The sequence below is a fragment of the Saimiri boliviensis genome, chromosome 7 (genome assembly GCF_048565385.1).
Source record: "Saimiri boliviensis isolate mSaiBol1 chromosome 7, mSaiBol1.pri, whole genome shotgun sequence".
In the NCBI taxonomy this organism is placed as follows: domain Eukaryota; kingdom Metazoa; phylum Chordata; class Mammalia; order Primates; family Cebidae; genus Saimiri; species Saimiri boliviensis.
The window spans coordinates 72,613,170-72,628,615 of NC_133455.1; the positions used below are offsets into that span (position 1 = coordinate 72,613,170).

The window sequence follows — 15,446 nt, forward strand, 5'->3', positions numbered from 1 at the left end:
TTGTAATAAGTAACTAAGGTCTGTAATTTCCACCACTACCCAGACAATGTGTAAACTAACATTTATCTTGACTTCTGTAAACCACTTAAGCAACAATCAGAATGACAAAAGTCCCCTGGTCCTTGGAATGTCTGGAGCCTCTCACCCTTATCTCCGCCCATGAGGTTGTTTACAGAATCCACTAGCCCTCGGAATGTCTGAAACCCCACATCCCCATCCCTGCTCCTCACCCTCACCCCCGAGGTGGTTTTAGGGTTTTAGGGTTTTAGGGCCATGGGTTGGAGAGACGTGAGTCCTCCCTGGCCGCCGGCAATAAAGACCCTACAGTTTGGCATACTTTAGTCTTGGTGTTGACTTTCTATGCTCAGTTCAGTACAACAGTTGGTTGATTAATTATGATTGGAGAGTATGTGTTCTGAAGTTGGGGGTTAAATAAAGTCAATGCCACAGGTCTACATTGAATATATGTGTGGTTGATTTGATAGAGAGAAAACTCAGTCCACTACAGAGAGGGCCAGGTGAGATCCTCGAGGGCTTTGGGCTACACTTTTGATTCCTAATCTACACAGATTACTTTGGAACTGACAATAAACTAGTTAAATGATTGGTGACAAAAAAGAAAGATGAACATAATAAATGCATACTAGGTGGCACAAAAGATTTAGAGGGATTTGTATTAGCTTTGTAACCACACTGACACATGGGAAATAAAATTTATTGTTGCTAAACATTGAACATTACTCTTGAGCACTAAAATAATGAACACAGTAAAAATAAATAGCATTGAACTAACTAGAGCAGTAAGACTTTCAAAAGAGTCCTCCAGAGAGAGGAAGGAAGGGTTTTTCTTTCACATTGTGTAGATAACATAAGCCACACATCACCTATGCAATAGCGTTAGGCTAATTATGCCCAGATAGCTGGTCAGGGTGTCTAGTTATGCCTAATTGATTGATTCTTTCCTCTTAAATTCCTAAGGAAGCATCAATATTTCTTAAAATATACATGTCAAGATATCAAATCCCCAAGCTTTTAAAAACATAGCAAAAATATTATAATACAGTTTGGGTTAGAAAATGATTAGAAAAGTTTCAACTCAGCATTTGTGTTGAGTGTTGAATAAACCCGTTAGACCTTGAGCTGCCTTGGAAAACCTAAATGACAACAAAAAGTATTCGTTTAGGGAGTAGCCTTCCTGGAAAAGAGTTAGAAACTCTCATCACTAGAGACATTCAACATGGCCATAAAATGTGGCAAAGAAATTATTTTCTCTCTGATGTTATTCTGAGCATACATGACAAAAAATCTTTTAATTTTATCCATGTGTTTTTACTCTCAGTTTACCATTAAGTGCATTACAAATCGGTTTTGAATTTCATAGTAAACATAGTCATGTTTTTCAGGGTCTCCTCAATAGGTCCATATAGTCAGAGATTAATTGCTTAGGGCAGTGTCCGGTTTGTCACTTACCCAGGTATTGAGTTTCAAACTCTACCTCTCTTTAGGAATGAGGTTAGTTTTTTTGTTTTTTAAACTCCCTACTGACTGCATTTGTCCCTCTTCATCAAGGTACACTCTGAAGAGTCATACTTCTGTATCTTACTGATGCAGAGAGGTTGATCAGTTGGATTGAAAGAGCTTGAAAGGTGTTGTGATGCTTTGTGGGCAGCATCAGTTCAAGGTGGTATGTTGTGGAGAAGATTCTAGCCTTAGCTCTGCCACTAAAAACAGCTGGACTTTAGGTCAGTTGATTGGCATTGCTACGTCTTGCTTTCTTCATTCGCAAATGAAAAAAAAAAAAAAAGTCTTTGCCCATGTTCCAGGATGCTCTCAGAACTGTCTTTTATTCGTCCAACCATCAGCCTTTATTCCATCCAAGAGAAGACAATGTAAACAAACAGTGCTGCTTCTGGAGGTCTCATCTAATGAGGGGCTAAAAAACTTTTTCTTAAGGGGCCAGGGAGTAAATATTTTAGATTTTGTGAGGCAAAATTGAGTGAATTATGTAGGTATTTATGTAACATTTGAAAATATAACCATTAGAAAATGTAAAACCCCTTTGGGAGGCCCCGGCGGGTGGATTGCAAGGTCAAGAGATAGAGACCGTCCTGGTCAATGTGGTGAAACCCCATCTCTGCTAAAAATAAAAAAATTATCTGGGCATGGTGACGCATGCCTGTAGTCCCAGCTGCTCGGGAGGCTGAGGCAGGAGAATTGCTTGAACCTAGGAGGTGGAGGTTGCAGTGAGCTGAGATCGCGCCATTGCACTCCAGCCTGGGTAACAAGAGCGAAACACTTTAAAAAAAAAAAAAAAAAAGGAAAATGTAAAACCCATTCTTGTGGGTGGTACAAAGAGTGGTGGGCTGGATTTGGCCCTGTTGTGGTTGTCCACCCCTGCTCTAGAGGAATGAGATACACAGATAATCACACCCCAATGCACAAGCTAGGGTAGAAGTCAGAGGCCAAAACATTCATCTGAACGATTTCCTTCCTTGACCAGACACTTTAGTTAGCCTTTCTTGATCATGCAAGAGCCCTTTGCCCCAGTGAGGCCTCCCAGCTGTTCTTTTCATCTCTCCTCTCCTCTTTCTTTCTCTTTGTTTTCTTTGACCTCAAACAACCATTCCCATTTGCTTCAAGAGCTCTTTCACTGGGACAAGATGAGGAGGCCTGGGGGGTGGGAGGGAGGGAAGGAGACGGCCAGCAAGCGTTTTAATTTCCCGTGCACCGACATAATTACAGAGCAGATACAATTGCCTCCAAATCTTTCGTGCTGCTTTATATGCATTCATTGTTTTCCTCATCTTTTTGTCACCCGTCAGCCATTTAACTAGTTTACAGTCAGTTCCAGGGAAATTTATGTAGATTAGAAATCATTGACCTTAACTGATGCCCTGAAGACATCTTACCTGGTAGCATGTCGATACATATTGTGTTTTAACAAATTCAGTTTCTGTATCAGAAACTTCATGGCAGCTGCAAGCCTCTCTTATCACAGAGGCATCTGAACTGCCCTAAGTATGGAATACGGACAATCAGGAAACCTCATCTCAGATTGTTCTGGAGGTTTTCTCTTGAGAGAGCCCATCATTTTCCATTTAAATAGGTAGAAGGAAAATATCAAGAGCCTAAAAAATGCATGTAATGCCATTGCATTTTTCTTTTCTATGATTAATTTCAGTTCCCCTGGGAAATGTTACCCTTTGAAGTTGTGGATGAATTAGAATTTTTCTCAGAATTATTAACACATACCATTTTTGACAAATAGTGTGTTTCCTTTAACAATCTGATTTTTCTGACATTTAAATGCAGTTAATATTGAAAAAATGGCCCATTGTCTTTCTTAGTATTTATTGTCACTGTGACTTGAACACTTGCAGTATTTCCTTTTTGAAATGTATAAGGATATATACATGTTCTGGGATAAGATTTTATCTAAAAACATTCTGACCAGTATTGGGCATGTATCAAAAATGATGTGCTTGCTGATTTGAAGTCCCGTAAAGGGAAAATGAAAAGTTGTAGGACAAGGCTGGTAAATTGCAGCTTGAGCCCAAACAATGACTGTTATGAGATATAAGCATGTATGAGCTCATCTCTCAAACTGGTGGGGCACTGCTGCAATGAAGCCTTCTTTCTTTAAAAGTTTATTTTATTATACTTTCAGTTCTGGGGTACATGTGCAGAATATGCAGGGTTGTTACATAGCTATTCACGTGCCATGTGGTTTGCTGCATCCATCCCCCCTTCCTCTACATTAGGCATTTCTCCTAATGTTAGCCCTCCCCAATCCCCCCATCCCCTGATATCCTTACTTTAGCCCCCCACCCCCAATAAGCCCCAGTGTGTGATGGTCTCCTCCCTGTGTCCATGTATTCTCGTTCAACACCCGCTTATGAGTGAGAACATATGGTGTTTGGTTTTCTGTTCTTGTTCAGTTTGCTGAGAATGATGGTTTCCAGCTTCATCTATGTCCCTGCAAAGGACATGAACTCATCCTTTTTTATGGCTGCATAGTATTCCATGGTGTATTTGTGCCACATTTTCTTTATCTACTCTATCATTGATAGACATTTGGGTTGGTTCCAAGTCTTTGCTATTGTAAACAGTGCCACAATAAACATATATGTGCATGTGTCTTTATAATTGAATGTTTTATCATCCTTTGGGTATATACCCAGTAATGGGATTGCTGGGTCAAATGGTATTCCTGGTTCTATATCCTTGTGGAATCACTACATTGTCTTTCACAATGGTTGAACTAATTTACACTCCCAATAACAGTGTAATTAGGAAAAGCGGAAGTCAAATAGTCTTTATTTGCAGATGACATGATCGTATATTTAGAAGACCCCATTGTTTCAGCCCAAAATCTCCTTAAGCTGATAAGCAACTTCAGCAAAGTCTCAGAATACAAAATCAATGTGCAAAAATCACAAGCATTTCTATACACCAATAACAGATAGAGAGCCAAATCAAGAGAGATCTCTCATTCACAGTTGCTACAAAGATAATAAAATACCTAGGAATGTAACTAACAAGGGATGTGAAGGACCTCTTCAAGGAGAACTACAAATCACTGCTCAATGAAATAAGAGAGAATACAAACAGTTGGAAAAACATTCCATGCTCATAGCTGGGAAGAATCAATGTTGTGAAAATGGCCATACTGCCTAAAGTAATTTATAGATTAAATGCTATCCCCATCAAGCTACCATTGACTTTCTTCACAGGGAAAAAAACCACCTTAAACTTCATATGGGACCAAAAGATAGCCTGCATAGCCAAGACAATCCTAAGCAAAAAGAACAAAGCTAGAGGCATCAAGCTACCTGACTTCAAACTATACCACAAAGCTACAGTAATCAAAACAGCATGGTACTGATATCAAAACAGAGATATAGACCAATAGAACAGAACAGAGGCCTCAGAATTAACACCACACACCTGCAACCATCTGATCTTTGACAAAACAGTCAATGGGGAAAGGATTCCCTGTTTAACAAATGGTGTTGAAATAACTGGCTAGCCATAAGCAGAAAGCTGAAACTGGACCCCTTCCTTACACCTTATACAAAAATTAATTCCAGATGGATTAAAGATTTAAACATTAGGCCTAACACCATAAAAACCCTAGAAGAAAACCTAGGTAATACCATTCAGGACATAGGCATGGGCAAGGACTTCATGACTAAAACATCAAAAGCAATGGCAACAAAAACCAAAATAGACAAATGGGATCTAATTAAACTCAAGAGCTTCTGCACAGCAAAAGAAACTATCATTAGAGTGAACCAGCAACAAACAGAATGGGAAAAAATTTTTGCAATCCAGCCGTCTGACAAAGGGCTAATAACCAGAATCTATAAAGAACTTAAACAAATATACAAGAAAAAAACAAACAATCCCATCAAAAAGTGGATGAAGGCACAGACAACAAACATGAAAAAAAGCTCATCATCATTGATCATTAGAGAAATGCAAACCAAAACCACATTGAGATGCCATCTCACACCAGTTAGAATGGCAGTCATTACAAAATCAGGAGACAACGGATGCTGGAGAGGACATGGAGAAGTAGGAATGCCTTTTTTGATCACCACAGGTACTGGGTAAGCACTCATTCAGAGAAGGAGACAGGTTTGAAAAGCTTCATCCATTATCGAAACTATAGTCACAGCCAATGTGTGTGTGGGTGACAAGGGGACAGATGTCCACCACTTAGCCTTATACCTGGCCAGACCCCCATGGACTCAAATCTGGGCCGTGGAAGAGAGAAGACCTTGAATAGATTTTCTGTGTGTGGAAGGTGATATGGCGGAATTGGAGTCTTTGGCAGACACGGTTAGTTGCCCTTCTAACTCCAATAGCCATTTCCCCTCCTTTTTGTAAACACACTCTTGTTTTCTTTGACGGGGAGGGGGTGGCCTTATGCCCCACTATGAGGCCTAAAATCGTGATTGGTAAGTCATTAGTGGCAATTTCATTACTTTGACGGTCTCCCTTTCCCAGAGCTCCCAGAACTCCCAGAGCTACGATGACCATGTGACGTCGTTCTGCTCAACACTGTGCAAGGAGAAGGCCACAGCAGGGCTTCTGGGAGAAACTCTCCTGTCGTTTTGCCCACTGATATCATGTGAAGATGCAGCCTGTGTCTGTGGCAGTCATCTTGTCATCAAGAGGTGGCACGTCCAAGGATGAAAAGCTCACAGTTGAGAATGGCATGGTAGAGGCAGAAAGAAATTAGGTGACGGATAGTGCTGTGGAGCGGCTGCACCAAACTCGGAGCTCCACATCTCCAGACTTCTTATAATATATGAGATCAGTAAATGCTCTTACTGCTTGAGTCACTGTGAGTTGGGTTTTCTCTTTCTTTCAGCTGCTTGAAATCAAATGAGTGTAACATCAAAATGGAGTGACGCATTTGCTTAATTCACCACAAAACTGGGAGGACTTAAGTAATTCCAGAGCCCCAGCAGAAGATGCAGCAGAGTTCAGGAAGGGTGAGCATATTGGGCCAGAACATCAGTAAGCAGCATAAGCAGTGGGAGTGCTGATGGAGGCAGCGGTGCCCAGAGGCTACAGCAACAATGTCTGGCAATCCTGGCAGAAGAGGCAGATGTGCCAGACTGAAGTAGGGTGAGTGGGGAAGCCCAGCAGATAGATGTAGTGGTCCCTGGTTGACACTGGGTGGCTCATGTTGCAGAAACAGAAATAAAGAAGCTGTGGTACAGAGTAGCCTTCTGGAGAGCTGATTTTACTTGTTTGTAGGCATATTTGAGGCATCATTTTGTACATGAGAGAGGATAATCTGCTGCCTCATATATGCCCAGAATGTTTAAAGACTGAAACATAAGGAGTTTGTGTTCTGCTCACATAACAGAGTGGTGGCCAGTGGATGGTTCTCCCTCTTGCTGATGATTCAGGGGCTTTGGAGACTTCCATTTGGAGATTCTGAAGTTCCTTGGGACCTGGTTGTCATGGCATTCAGCTGGTAGCAGGAGAAAGAGAGAGCATGGAGAAGATATGCCTGCTTCTTAAAAACCTTAAAAAGTCTAGAAGTGGTACAAATTACTCCCCTCCCACTTCACAGTGGAAGAGTTATATGTTTCTACCTGACTGCAAATTGAGTGGGCAATGGGTTTCCCTGGCTGGGCAGATGCTCCGGGTTATATCTTGAAATAGAAGAATGACTTTGATAGGTAGTCTCTGCAAGCCAGGTACTCCTGGATGTATGATATTTGTTTTGTGGTGGGATTGGGGTGGGGCAGATACTTTGCAGAGCCCTAGGGTTCTGAGCTAGCTGGTGGGGTCAGCCAGGGACACTGAGGTAACAAGTGCAGTGATTTAACCATTGTTCTTCTAAGTGTTGTCAATTAGAGTAGCTTAGGCAGAAGGGGCATTTTCCTTCCCATTCCTTGGAATTACTTGCTTGATTATATCAAATTACTGAATAATCGAAAAACTCTCTCTTTTGTCTAACTACAGTCATGTGTTGCTTAACGACAGGGATACATTCTGAGAAAAGTGTCAATAAGTGATTTTGTCACTGTGTGAACATCACAGAGTGTGCTTACAGAAACTTAGATAGTACAGCCTATTACACACCTATGATATAACCGATTGCTCCTAGGCTACAAACCTGTACAGCATATGACTGTATTCAATACTGTAGGCAATTATGTGATGTATTTGTGTACCCAAACATATTAAAACATAGAAACAGTGCCGTAAAAAGATGGTATGATCTTAGGGGACCGCAGTTATATATGCAGTCTATCATTGACCAAAACATTATTATGCAGGCTATGATTGTGTTTAGATCTGCTATGGCCAGAGTATTGAATTTCATTTATGATTTAACATAAACCAAATACCGGCAGTCTAAACGCTAATGTATACATCTGCCAAGTCGTTTTATTATTGAAAACAAAGCACTTAAAAGCATGTGGTAGTTCTTCTTTCTCTTTTAAAGTATACCTGATGACTGCATGGCCTATGACTACTAAGAAATGGAATTTCAAAATGAGCATCAGACTGATTTTTCAAGTGCCTTGTCATAAATGCATCGCTACCCATGTAATAAAGTAATTTTCCCTGGTGTGATAAAGATAGCACTAAAGAAGAATGAGCCTTGTCTGATAAAATGGCTTTTATTAATCTTTTAATGTTTTTATTTTGTTGTAAAATTATGATTAGTTTCAAGAGAGTAGCAAACAGGTTATGATCAGAGTTGAGTATTATTGCTATCCAGATATATTTAGTTAATGCCTGCTGTTTGTTTCAAAAACAAAATGTTCCATTAAGAAAAATCAATGATAATGGTTAGACTTTATTATCAAGAAATTATACCTGTTATGTAAACCTTGCTAATTATAAGTGCTTGGATTCATTTGGGTGATATAACAGATGAAAAAGGCCATTTATTAGGAGAAGTACTTGGCGTTTGTACCAGCATAATAAAATGAAAGTAATAAGAAACAAGCCAAGGAAAGAAAAAAATGTTAATGAAGAATGGAATTTGCCCAGGAATGAATTATAGTAGGAGACAGCATGGAGTGTGGGATTAACACTGAGTGCTTCATCCTGGATGTCAATTTCCCTGTGACAACTCTAACAGCCTGTCCTTGTCTCCCCTTCTTTCCACTTTACTTCTTACTTTTTCTGGCTGAGCTCCTGCATGTACAGGCTTCAGCTTCTATTAACTCCTGTCTTTGTAACTTCAGCGCTGACCTCTTGCCCATGGTTCAGTCTGCCCTCTGGCCATCTCTGCCTGGATGTCTCCTAGGAACCTGAACTCTACGTGTTCAAATAGAGTTTATCTCTCATCCTCTTCTTGAGTATCATAGTGACAGCCCTCACTTCTCCGTCCCTCACACCCACATCCCATCAGCCATACCTTCTTGTTTCCAGTCAGAGATTTCTCTCTCAAATCTAGATTCTGCATTTGCTCACACTCCCACTGCCTTAGTCTGGGTCGTCATTGCCTTTTGTTTTAATGACTATAAAGCGATACATCTAACCAGTGGACTCATAGGATGTAGTCACTACAGCAATTTTATGTTTCTCTTCTATAGTCCTTTATTTTAAAATTATTCTCTCAACTTTCAATTTTCAAATATTTCAAACCGACAGAAAAGTTGAAATAACAAAACTATAAACACATGTATAAACGTTACCTTCTAGATTCATCAGTTGCGAACACTTTGTGGGCTGTCTTTCTCTGTGTGAATCTCTCATGCTCTCTCCCTGGCCCCATTCCTCTGTCGCTGTCTCCTGTGATCCATGTTCTACATCTCTGTACAGAACCCAACCCTGCTTTGGCCCTCTAAAGACAGTGGCTTGGGACTGATGTGGACACTGGCCTTCCCATCTGTTTCTAATGGTCTGACTCCAGTAGTAAAAGGTGTTTGATTTCAGACAGAAGCAGAGGGAGACAGCAGAAGAAAAAGGGTTACTTTGATGAGAAATGTTGTGAGCCTTGGCAAACCATGTGCTTGTATGTCTGGGTGTCAGCGTTTGCAAGGAGGCCATTTTCTTAGACTGCAGGTTGGCCACATGGGGGCTCGAGGTGGGGCCAGAATGTTATGTGAGACTGTGGCCCTCAGAGAAATGTCCTAATGGATGACACTGGCAGATACGACTGGGCCCGGATACCTCCTTGAAGTGACTGGCTCTTTGTTAGTGGACATTGAGAGCATAAGGTGTGAACAACCTTGTTTCTGAACACTTGGTGATTTTCAGAATGGGTAAGACCTTAAGGCTGAGCAGGTAATGGTGGCCACAAAAACCTTATGAATGCAGGTAGAGGACATAAAACAGCATGATGTGAGCATTGTTGTTATGGGGACCTCACAGGCTAGTGAAGCCTGAGGACATTTGGATTACATAGGGATAGGAAAAAATATATAGAAAGAAATATATTTATTTCAATAAGAACATTTCCTTTACCCTATAGTTTGCCATGGCCATAATTGTGTACAAGTTTTCCATCATTCCACCTTTGCATTTTGATGATATATATGTGATATAAACACATGTGACAATCTGTTTGGCCAATTGATCTTCAAAGCCATTGAGGATTATTAGTGCTGATTTTGTTTTAATAGATATACGATTTTTTTGGTCTGAATTAACGACTCTGCTTTTCAAGTCATTAAAGCAAAACTCAAATCCTTACTGTTTCAAAAATATTACTAATGGGCTTATTTGTTCAAAAACATCTGCTTTTCATCAGAGGCAACTGAGGCAATATGTTGCAGATTGTATTTTCCAAAGATGATGATAATGGTCTCTCCTACCCTTTGTTCTCTTATAATGTGACTGTGACATTTAACTTATAAAATAGTGGAGACTGTGTCCCTCCTCTTGAATGCAGGTGGATATTGTGGTTGCATTGATCAACAGAGTACTGAGGAAGTGACTCTCTGTGGCTTCCAAAGATAGATCATGAAAATGCCATCCACCTCTGCTTTGCTCTGTTGGCACATTTGTTCTTGGCATCCAACCACTACACTTTAAGAAAGCCCAGCTATCTCACATAGAAAGGCCATATGAAAAGGCCATGTATAGGTATTTCAGCCAACAGCTTAGCTGAGATTCCAGCTGACCACCGCATCCATCACCAGATGTGTGAGCATGCCAGATGATTCCACTCTTTGGCTGTTGAGTAACCCTCAGTCATTGAGTCTTCCTAGTTGGGCATACAGTTATCAGAGGGCAAAGAGAAGCCCTCCCTCTGTGCTCTGTTCAAATTCCTGACCCACAGAATCTGTGAACATGATAAAATGCCTGTTCTATACCATTGAGTTCTAGGGTGTTTGCTATGCAGCAGTAGCAACTGGAACAGCATGTAACACCCTTTTCTAGTTTGTTAACAACTCTGTGAGTTTTGATCATCTACGAATGTTTTATAAATGAATCAATTTGAAGCCATTTTCTTTATCCAGTATCATAAAGTCCCTAATTTGAGAAACATCTCTCTGAAGTCCTTTAATCAAGCATGGCTGGGCAGTCAGAAGAGCTTGTCAGGTAATTTTCCTAGGAGTCTTTGTGTGGAAGACCAATAAGCCTCTTGAGAAAGAATTCATCCTGACCAAAGAGACTCTGCTCAAGAACTTGGTGCCAGGGTAATGGTCTAATGTTCTGGGACTGGTCAACTATGAGAATAGTTCAGTACCATCACTCGACTTGCCTTGCAGCCCAGGCACCATAGACCTACCCCTGAATCCCACAGAGAGAGGAACTGCAATAAAAGAAAGAGGAAAAGGAAGGGAGTGCTTGAGTTGCTCTTCCTTGGGGCCTTGGGAATATAAGTCAACAGGTTCAGCAGCACTGGTACCAACTGCCTTGGCCACATCAGAAGGCATCTGACCTAGGATGTTCGGCATTGGGTGCCTCACTATTGACTTTGGTAGACTTGGCAGAAAGCCAGGGGAGAGGGGCAAATGGTACTTGCTATGTGGAAGCAGGGAAGACCACATTCACCCATTTATTCATTCACTCTTCAGTGGGCATTCTTAACCGTCCATGACTTACGTTTTTGTTTTCTGTAATAACAAAATTGTAGTTGGCACGTGGCTGCCAAGCTATCCTATGTTTTTCAGTTTTTCTTGTAGTTAGGTGTTGTCATGTGGAATGGGAGAAGTGATTTGTGCCTCTTGCAGTGCTGAGACTTTTATACCCGATATGCATCTTCATGCTATTTTTTTCCTTTCTACTGGTTGGAATCTATCAAGTCAACCTGGATATGCAGATGAAGATAATACCATGGGTCTCTGAATGACCACATGGGAGCAAAGCTGCCCACTGACATGGGATGCTCAGTACTATTTTTTAGGTAAATAACGAACTATCTTTTTTCAATCTTTGAATTATTGTTGAGTCTTTGTTTTATCATTTTATCCTTAACCTAAATATGCTTATCTATCCAACAAATATTTACTGAACTATATATTATGTTCTGTGAAAGATAATAAGGTTACAATGGCAAGCTTAAACTTCACCAGGGGAAGCAGACAAAATATAATTACAATGGTGATACATGCTAAATCCTCTAGAGGAGAGATGCTTGGTGAAATGAGAGTGTATATTCAGGGGAATCGATGCAGCCATGGGCATTAACGAAGTCCTCTGTGAAAAAAATAATAACTGAAGTCTTCAGGAAGAGTGAGATTAATTTGTGGGTAGGAGGCAATTAGTAGAGATCTAGGCAGAAGGGACATTCTAGCATGCCTAAAGGCCCCAGGGTAGCAGTTTGCATGGTACATCTGAGGATCTGAAAGAAGGCCAGTGTGGCTGACATGAAGGGAAAGAGCATTGTTCAAGGTTTAGCTGGACAGATAGAACAAGGTCAAGCCATGAGGGGATTTGTAAGCTAGATCGTCGTCTTTGTCTTAAGAGCAAAGAGATTGTCATTAACTAAACAATGACTAGAGCTCTTCAAGAGTTAAAGCAGAGGGGCGATGTCAGAGTTGTGCTTTGAAATGATTTCTTTGGCAGCTATGTGGGGAGCAAGGAGAGTTTAGAGAGTCTAGTTAGGAGGCGATTGCGCTTGGGAACACATGTGCCAGATCCTCTGGGATTCCTGAATAATTAGAAGGTGATTTTGAGTTGGGGCTAGAATTCTCAAAGATATGGGTAGGCATGAGCCAAAGAAATACAGTTTTCTGTTTGCAACTCTTGTTTTGCATGCAGGCTGGTAGGCCAGAGAAGTTCGTATCACAAAAGTACAACTATGGCATCTTTATTTAGTGAGCCCCTAATTGAGGCACATGGTCTAACAATGGGACAAATACTTGAAGTTTCAGTATACTTCTTGGAAAGTCTGGGTTGTAGTACTGCTGGATTAAGTTGAGTCAGATTTGATGGCTCATACTTTCAAGTAGTATAGAGATATAGAAACACTTTAGGTTATTTTGTCCAACCTCAGGGTGGGCCATGAACATCTTGATTGAGTGTGAACATTTAATGCATTCTTAAGATGCATTATCTACATGATATCAAACTGCTGATGAGTATCAAGTCATCTGATACTCAGAAGGCTCTTTCCTCTTTAATTTTTACAGTATTGTCACTGATTTGGGCAGTCTAAGGCCCTGTGCAGTTTGACGTCAATATTTTAGGCCCTCATATTTTCTTCACTCTACAAAGAAGACTCTTGAGCTGCTATCAGAGGTTTTGTTCTTAGGTGGTGGTGTACAGTGTGTTCTGTGTTCTACTGTGACTCTGACATTAACTCTTCAGTTGTAGTTTTTTCCTCTGGGCAAGTTCATTGATGAAAAATGTAACCATGGTAATGGTTTACATTTTCACTGTAGAAAAAGGGAGATACAGAAATTTAAAACTGTTTTCCAGACACATAGGCCAATGAAACAATAGAGAACTCAGAAATAAGACTGCATACCTCCAACCAACTGATCTTTAACAAAGTCAACAATAACAAACAATGAGGAAAGGACTCCCTGTTAAATAAATGATACTGGGATAAGTGGCTATCCATATGCAGAAGAATGAAACTGGACCCCTACCTATCACTGTATATAAAAATTAACTTGAGATGGATTAAAGACTTAAATATAAGACCTCACACTATAGAGATCCTAGAAGAAAACTTAGGAAGTCTTCTTCTCAACATTGGCCTTGGCAATAAATTTATGACCAAGTCCTCAAAAACAATTGCAGCCAAATTAAAAATTGGCAAGTGAGACATAACTAAAGAGCTTCTGCACAACAAAAGAAACTATCAACAGAGTAAACAGACAACTGACGGTGCTATTTTCTAGCACTCTCCTGGTGGCAAGGGAAAGAGACTGAACCAGGGAAAGCAGAAAAGAGAATTTCCTGGTTAATAGAACTGGAAGGGAGAGGTGGAGTCAACATTAGGGACAAATGGAACCAGGGACTTGAACATTGTGAGGAGTTCTGTTCCTGCTTGTCTTGGCTTCTGTGAGCATCAACTTGTCTGCTCACGTTAGCTTTTCCTGTGACTAGAGCCATGGTTGCCATAGCTCCAGCCTCACACGTTTACAGTTCCAAGACTAGAGAGGAAAGGTCCTCTCTCCTAAGCTCAAGTTTGAAAAAACCAGGGGAGAATTCTGATTGGCTGGATTGGAGTCACATGTCTATTCCTGGACCAATCACAGTGACCAAAGTGTGAGACTTTATGATTGTCCAGATTGGATCAAGCACCTACCTCTTGGCACATGTTGGAAACACTCCTCAGAACCACCTGGTTTGAAAAGGCATCTACTTAAAGATGCTGTTCTGGGCACTGTTTTGATACTTTTTTCCTTGAAGTTTTCCTTCCATTTCCTTATATTTATGTATTTTTAAAATGACATGAAGGACAGAGCCTCTGTTAGGTCCTAATTGCTCTACCGAGTGGTTGCATCTCAATATCCTTAACAAAGGTGGCAGTCAATGTCTTTCTCTCTCTCTCTTTTTTTTTTTTGAGGCAGAGTCTCGCTCTGTCGCCTAGGGTGGAGAGCAGTGATCTTGGCTCACTGCAACCTCTGCCTCCCGGCTTCAAGCGTTTCTCCTGCCTCAGCCTCTCGAGTAGCTGGAATTATAGGTGTGCTCAACCACAACCAGTTAATGTTTGTATTTTTTCTAGAGATTGAGGTTTCACCATGTTGATTAGGATGGTCTCGATCTCTTGACCTCGTGATCCGACCGCCTCGGCCTCGCAAAGTGCTGAGATTACAGGCGAGTGCCATGGCGTCTGGCCCCAGTGTCTTTTTTTTTTTTTTTTTTTTTTCTGAGACGGAGTTTCGCTCTTGTTACCCAGGCTGGTGTGCAATGGCGCAATCTCGGCTCACCGCAACCTCCGCCTCCTGGGTTCAGGCAATTCTCCTGCCTCAGCCTCCTGAGTAGCTTGGATTACAGGCATCTGCTACCATGCCCAGCTACTTTTTTGTATTTTTAGTAGAGACAGGGTTTCACCATGTTGACCAGGATGGTCCCGATCTCTTGACCTTGTGATCCACCCGCCTCGGCCTCCCAAAGTGCTGGGATTACAGGCTTGAGCCACCGTGCCCGGATTTTTTTTTTTTTTTTTTTTTTTTTTTTTTTTTTTTTTAACATGGAGGGAGTGCTTATGGCAGGCGCCCCAGGAGCCCAGGGCAGGGCTCAGGCCGGGTAGCCTGGGAAGCAGGGCCGATTGAGTATCTGTGAAATGCAGGGCACACAGTAAATGCGCTGTAGTGGAAATCCTACATCTGTGGTACTGGAGGGGTTTCTGTATTTCTGGCTGCTGGTAGATAAAAACCAGAAATTTCTGTGTGCTGAAAACTAGAACACAGAAAGATTGGTGTTTGTTATGAGGCGAGAGAGGGAAAGAGAGAGAAATTGTGCAGATCTTGTTTCTCCCCCTGTGCTTACCACCTTCGTCTCTCTTTTGGCATGTTTCTCAACTTAGAAGTTTGCTTGGGGGCTTCCCAGCCAGC

General features: G+C 41.2%; 1 long non-coding RNA gene across 3 annotated transcripts in view; it reads left to right on the forward strand.

The window, feature by feature from the left end:
• Nucleotides 1-15,446, forward strand: part of LOC141585134 (uncharacterized) — a 114,158-nt gene that overhangs the window by 83,398 nt on the left and 15,314 nt on the right. For 2 of the 3 annotated variants that reach the window (XR_012518466.1, XR_012518465.1), the window contains exon 3: nt 6,380-6,639. The exons of the other annotated variant lie outside the window; for it this stretch is intronic. This is a non-coding gene — a long non-coding RNA (uncharacterized LOC141585134). The remainder of the gene's footprint in view (nt 1-6,379; nt 6,640-15,446) is intronic. 3 annotated transcript variants of the gene reach the window in all.